Source organism: Varroa jacobsoni, unplaced genomic scaffold, assembly GCF_002532875.2.
Source record: "Varroa jacobsoni isolate VJ856 unplaced genomic scaffold, vjacob_1.0 contig04681, whole genome shotgun sequence".
Classification (NCBI taxonomy): Eukaryota; Metazoa; Arthropoda; class Arachnida; order Mesostigmata; family Varroidae; genus Varroa; species Varroa jacobsoni.
Genome location: NW_019215313.1, coordinates 1 through 7,017, shown reverse-complemented (window position 1 = coordinate 7,017; position 7,017 = coordinate 1). Strand labels below are relative to the sequence as shown.

At 39.5% G+C, this 7,017-nt stretch overlaps 1 long non-coding RNA gene across 2 annotated transcripts; it reads left to right on the top strand.

Annotated features, from left to right (window-relative positions):
- The first annotated feature begins 750 nt into the window (after positions 1 to 750).
- LOC111273082 (uncharacterized) lies at positions 751 to 7,002 on the top strand. Of its 2 annotated transcripts, none has more exons than XR_002687860.2 (3): positions 751 to 1,415; positions 1,715 to 2,250; positions 4,687 to 7,002. It is a non-coding gene; the product is annotated as an uncharacterized LOC111273082 (long non-coding RNA). The 2 variants fall into 2 exon arrangements; XR_002687859.2 differs by having other exon boundaries at positions 753 to 1,415; positions 1,715 to 1,927.
- The last annotated feature ends 15 nt before the right edge of the window (positions 7,003 to 7,017 follow it).

Here is a 7,017-nt window from a genome sequence, read left to right as displayed (position 1 = left end):
TGGTTCGGACTTCCCTATGACGTGAGATGCGCGCTCAGTCTCGTAGCTACGTATATCCGAACTGACATATATAATAATGAGAACAGGCTGTTATCTTAAAATGGAGCCGAATGTTCTAAAATTAGCGGATCCTTACCAATTCAGCACCTGACTCGATTGTGAACATTAAGATACATAGATACGTTTAAGGTCTTTATCTGTATCGTTTGTTTACAAGCTAATGGACGACCTTAATTAGGAAGCTCAGCGTGTCTTAGTCTGCCTCGAAGAATACCTTAGTGCCTAATAAATGCATTGGATTACCAAGGGCTCGACAGTGGACGAGTAAATGAAATTAATTTTATGTCAAATATCTTCTCTAGACATATATATTGCTCTTACCTTTTAGAATAGTGCAGTCGCATATCTCATCTCTTACTTCCACTTCTAGAAATATTATCTTGAAAAGGTATACTTTCCACCGATACCCTTCACTATCTTCGTATGAAATCCACCCTTAGAGAAATGGACGATATCTATTAGACAATATGATAGACGACATTCGGGACGCAACGCGTCTCTTAGATCTGATAAGCCTAACCTCTATAAATCCAAATCTTTAATACAGTGGCTAACTACTTGTGATGATTTTTCAATGTAGCACAAGCTATACTAACTGTTTTAGCCTCACGTACGTTGTCTCAAGACGCAGGAAGTTGACAAAGTCAGTTTCATTGAGCAAGTTTTCCATACTTATTACTGATATACATACCTGAACATAGATATACGATTGAGTATTGATAAGACCGAATAGATTGATGCCTCATTAGCGAGGTCCCTATACGTTCGGCTCTAACTAACGATAGAAGCGACATAACTCTGCATCCCTATCATACCATACGTTTTTTTTTTTTTTATCTTTCTACCGGTATTAAAGCCGTAACACATTATTTCAGATGCTGTACTATACAATGATCTGCTAGTTACTGCAGTAAACTATAGTCGAAGTAGTATCGTGAAACCAAAAAACTCACACCGCCTTTTTGCAGCCTTACTTTCGTATAGTTCAACATAGCTTGCGCAATACCGGAGTTCTAAGGTGCATCCTTCCAAATAAATATGGCTTCACCAAAAACAGAGGTAGGTAAGAGTGCTTGAATTCTATTTTCTGCCCGACGCTTTCGATGAATCACCCTTCCCGTGCGCTCCTTACAATGTGGAAAGGTTCCATTAGCCCCCACCAAATCCCGGTCGTTCTATTCGTGGGCATCGCTGATCATCAACAGTGCGTAATTATGCTTAAGGCCAACATAGCGTAACGACAATTTTTTTTTCGGTGCTCCAGGACCGTTCTATCAACATAGTCGGCTGCAGTGGTTTTAAATTCTGATCACATTAATCTCCTTTTCAGAAATGCCTGTGCTGTAGATAATCAGGTAAGCATCTAAAAACTGAGAAACATTTTTTACTGTTGAAACTGAGAAATGGTTTTTGGTGCAAGTCAGATACTCTGAATGATGTGGCACTCTGTATTTTTTAGTGAACCACAACGCTGTACAGTGGTGTTTACGACAGTAAGCAAAATAAGCCTTTTTTTCTAGGCTTCCTACATGAAGTCCTTAATGTGCCGTATTTTTTGGGCAGCGAAGCCCAGCTCTATTAGCATGATTGAGGCTAACAGAAAAAAAAAAAAGAAGAAAGAAAGACAAACTAATATCCGCTTGTACGTAATTAGCTATATCACAGTAAGCGCGGCGTGAGGCCATCTGGTCAGCTGAAATTCCGCGGAGACTTTTTTTCGGCCCGGGCTCTATCCAGGTGGGTCGAAAGGTGCCTATGTACACGTCGAAGGCAGGAATCATATCGCCATTCCTGTCGTTGCAATGAACCTGAACGATAAAAACTCCACCACAAATCATACCTTCCGGGAATGGACAAGGAGCAACAGGTGGGCAATTGTTTGGTAAACAGTAATTCTGTATTTTTCTTCTATCAGCGGTATTCCTATAAGCTAATACGAACACTAAACGCCAGCGGGCGCTGGTAACGGCCAGTTTAACTGCAGTACGCGAGTGCGAATCATACTGATGAGACGGTCACTGCTGAGAGCCAGAAAATGTTGGAAGATACAGATTGCTTTACTGTATAATGACCTGGACAAAAAATAACTAAGAGGTAACGGAAGAGTGTTGGCAGAACGTTGTCCAATGTAAAGCGTACTCTTGAGATATGTCCGTGATCTGGTTCATTCAATGATGGTGAGCTCGCATGGTAAGTGCTAAATAGATTAATACGGGATAGATAAGATATTGTAGTTTGGCGGACGTTGGATCATTTCGTTATCAATCAGCAAAACACTAATTCATGGAGAGATCGTGTTAATAACGTACGTTAAATAACAAAATAAATATATAACTAGCCGAGAGGCCTCTCAGGGGTGTTTGTACGAATATAAATAGCAGCTTGTTTGATTTTATAGACGTCGACAATACGCTATATATGGCCAGCATGGAGCAGAAGTTACGTTGCTAGGGGCTCAGCTATGATCACTGCGGCTATTCAGTGTTCTTGTCCTAGCCTATCTTCGATCGCGGTGCTTTTTCATTTTCAAAGACTTGCCGTTGAAAATTGCCACTAAAGCCACCATCTAAATCCGACTAATGGAAGGTACTGCACAGACGGATTTTCAAATAATTCCCCTCCAGTTAAAGTGCCGCGCACGTCTACGTGATCGCCCTCTTTTCGTACAAATTTACTCTGTTCCAGAAACTTAAAGAAAAAGGCATCCTTGAAATTTTAGGAATATCGAAATAAACTAATGCATGAGTTTTATTTGCAAAGGAACTCATGTCATTGTGACAGCCAGGCATGGTGACGATGATTTGCAATATAAAGGAAGTACAAGTTCTTGTGGTCAGCACTTCTGCAAAAATATTTACAGAATTTGTAGATTGAGCCAATGGACAATAGAATCATACGATTGGGCGGAACGTGATGGATTCACTCATCGAAGTCGGTATCCAGATAAGTTCAAATCGTTCCGTATAAGAGCAAGTTAAGTTTCTAAAATAAACTAACGATTTATGTTTCATCGGAAAAGCACGAACACCGTTTAGGCACAAAAGCACATCCAAGTCCATATAGAATCTCATGTGAAGGAAAAATATATAGCAAAAATTTGTTGTATAGAGAAGCAGTACAATTGCTGATCTGATAAGGTACAGGATACGGTACCTGACATACGACTTCTTTTACGCTTCGAAAAAACTAAATAAGGACAGATATTTCAACAAGATTTTTTTTACATTATAAATGTTATGCTTCCTGTCGATTATATTTATTCGACATAACCACTATTCACTACGGTTACAGCTTCAATTCGGAGTTTAAAGCACTAAATAATCATGTTGAATGTATTGCTTCCTTAATTCGAAAATAGCTTTTATCGTTTATCGCGTATCGAATAATTATGGTTAATGGAAACTCGTTAAGCTGGCGCCCTAAACGCAAAAATTGGAAATTTTCGAAGTTATAACAGGCCAAGAGGGCCAAAAATGCAGAATCGAGCAAAAAGTTTTCAAAGGGTTAATCGGAGATTCAAAAGGTTAAAGAGGTTCAACAGGAACTCATCTGGACGACCCAATTGGTAACAGGTGCGTTCGGCTGCTAGACGGCCGTTAATCTCTGTATAACAAATCAAAATATAAAAAACAACTTTTTGAGCCATGTTTTACTATATTACATCCCTTTAAATTCAAATTTTGCTGAGGATATTTTGGTTTTATTTATGGAAATCTTCCGCGAGTTTTTCAAAAGCCGCCAGAAAACTACCAAAGACGCAGGTTGATAAATTGGTGATTATAATTCGGTGAAGGCTTTTCACCGTGTAGAGGTTGTTTATTGGCTGATCTTTTTCCCAATTTCGAAAATGTTCGCCGCGATATTAGATTCGTTTTGTTGGATGCCAAAATTGGCTTTCATTTGCTATTCGGAATACAACAAACAGCCTGCCGGAGTTCGGCCCAATTTAAGCACCGTACCCTTCGTATGCTACAGCCTTGGTTAATGCCTATATTAGGCAGTAGATACAGTGTGGCATTGATGTATATAGCAACGAAAATTATAATAAAAGTTTTGAATTTATTAGTTACCTATAGCCAACAGGGAAAAATGTACTCTTATACGCCAATGCTAAGCACTTGGTTACCGAGTTCGTCATTTTTCCATCCAACGAACGACTCCAAACTTACTATTAACCTTTGCACCCTTCATTTCGTCTTTGAGGAGTTCGAGCCTTTTCCATGACCCCAACACATGCAAAATGGCATCATATGCTCGTTACAGATTTCAAACTGTTCCTGTTGATCTGTCGACGGTTATATGGTGACACTTGAAACGCGTTGAAATACTCGCTATAAGAAATACGTTTTACGTGTTACGGTAACAACCAGATTGATAGCGGATATCTTCTTTCTTGTTCCACTTACTTAGCCACCCGTTATAACGTTGTTCTTTGGACAGCTGCCGAAAGCTGGAATTGCAATAGAGGAAAACACCATCTAAAACGGTAAACTAGCCAAGCGAGGTACTGCCCGCCAGATAGGAGAACCTGTCGCCGCCTGCCGTTACCCTGTCTACGTCAGCGTTTTAATGAATCATTTGATTGTATCGGTAATCTGCTCTCCATCTATCCATTTTTTTTTTTAGGACTGAGCGTTGCCAACTTGGCTCATTCATCCACACGACGGTCCCTCGACGTATAGGTAAATGGCTATTGCCCCTCCTTCATAGAAGACTGGGCGCTCGATCGGAGTTAGCCTTCACCACGCAGCCGTTACTGCCTGTTATAGCATGGCCATCCCTGTTTTAACTTCTACGTCCTCCGCAACCATCGACCTCCCGGATCTGACCGCAGCCATACCCACAGTTGACGTCGGAGAGACTACCTGACAGGCTACTCGACAGACATCTGGGATTGCTATGACTGTAGAGACCGCTATCGAAGGCGTCACGCGTAGAAAATCTCAGCAGGTAGAACAAAGGATGGAAAAATTTCATGATAGTGCAGTTCAAGGGAGTACACTGGGTGGCTGTCCACACCGTCAGCCAGCCAGACGGGCGGGCGTCAACAATCCACTAGCGTCTGAACAGATGTAGATACTTTCACATATCAGCTGCAGTTGCGAACAAGTCAAGCGAAACACTTTCCCGTTAGTGCGTGAGATACTATATACATAACACAATGTAAACATGTAGTAGCAGTACTTGGCCTAACAGTACTGAGAACAGGACTGGAACCAAGCAGGCGGCAACTTCTGTGTCCGTACCTTTGTTGTCGCTGAAATAAGTTAGAGATGCAGTAACTTCGCATAGAAACCACTGGGTGGCAAAAGATGGCGCGGTAGCCAAGTTCATTCGTTAGCTAAATGACCAGCTCGGTCTGTTGCGTTCGATACAACCGATAGAACAATAAAGTACATCCAGACGTTGTAACTTCCACTAACTGATGTTGCGCGTCCTGTCACCGTTGCTACGGGTGGTAATGGGATAACTATGTCAGGTTTAGAAGGAAAGGAAAAACGACATGAGCTCTAAGGTTAGCTTGCTAATAATTAGGTACATGCTTATTATCCAGCGAGTAATGGAAACGGCGACAAAACAAAGGGCAACAAAACGTGTGAAAAATAGACGAAATATTTATGTTTATACATATATACGCGCGGGGTGAGCGAAGGTCCTCGGATAACCCAGGACTCAAAACCGCATAGTTAGATAGAAATCTATACGAGTAAGAGAATTGATCGAAAAGCAAAAAACAAATGACATACTGCAATTGTGTATGAAACAATTTGAAAATTACTAAAGGTGAAAACGGGTTAGATCGATCTGTGTGAGTTATGTCACTGGCTTATAAAATCATCGATGAAGTTAATTGAATCGAGATGGGTTTGAATATAGTATATATTACTAGGATTTGTAACTATTTCGCCAACCTGACTGTGGCAACGGTTCTTCGTATAGAGATGAACTAAGTAACTATCGGGAAAAAAAAACGTTTGCTGCAAAAAAAGTTAGCTGAAAAAAGGCATCGGCGCTTGATTAAGAACGTTCGACTGACTTTTTTTTTTTAGTTAGGTACACAGTACCTAAATGTAGTATGACTTCAAAATGTGGGTCCAAAGAAATTGTTATATTTCTTAGAGCTTGTTATGGTTGACAAAGAAAACAACGTTCCCTGCAAGAAAACTTTCGTAATGGGCAAGTTTGCGCCATTATTTAAAAAATATATATAGTGTTTATGCTAATGCTAGCTTTGCCGTTTCCCAGATGTTAACTTCTCTAAATTAGAAGCAGTATCACCTATCATAATATACCTACCTTCCAATATATATATATATATATATATATATATATATATATATATATAATTTAAAATCAGTGTACCTAACTAAAAAAAAAATCAGTCGAAAATCCTTAATCAACTTTTTTCGGGAAACTTTTTTTGCAGCAAACGTTTTTTTCCCCACAGTTGCTTAGTTCATGTCTATACGAAAAACCGTTGCCACAATCAGCTTAGCGAAATAGTTACAAATCCTAGTAATATATAAAAAAAATAATTAATCTTTTGCCGTTGCGTCCTATCCATTACGACACAGGAATATTCAAGTTGAACAATTTTTTTAGTTATTAATATAGTAACCAAAGTTGTGTTTTCGAGACGATCACAGTCTACGCAGAACGTTTCATTACGTTTCCAACCAATGAATTAAATAATGTTCCTTCATTTTTCATCTTTTTTTATGTACTTGTGAAACATCACCAGGAGATTTTATCTACCTCTTTTGATAACCGTATTAAATCTTAATAGCGTAACGATTTCTGATGACTGATTACCAGAGAAGTTACCAGGATAATAAATTTGCTCCGACGATGCAAACATGGGTGCGTTGATGATATAGTGAACAATGATCGACATTTTTACACATTGAAAGAGGTAAGCTGGCTAAAATCTCACTGCGTTGGCTAAAGAGTATAAAC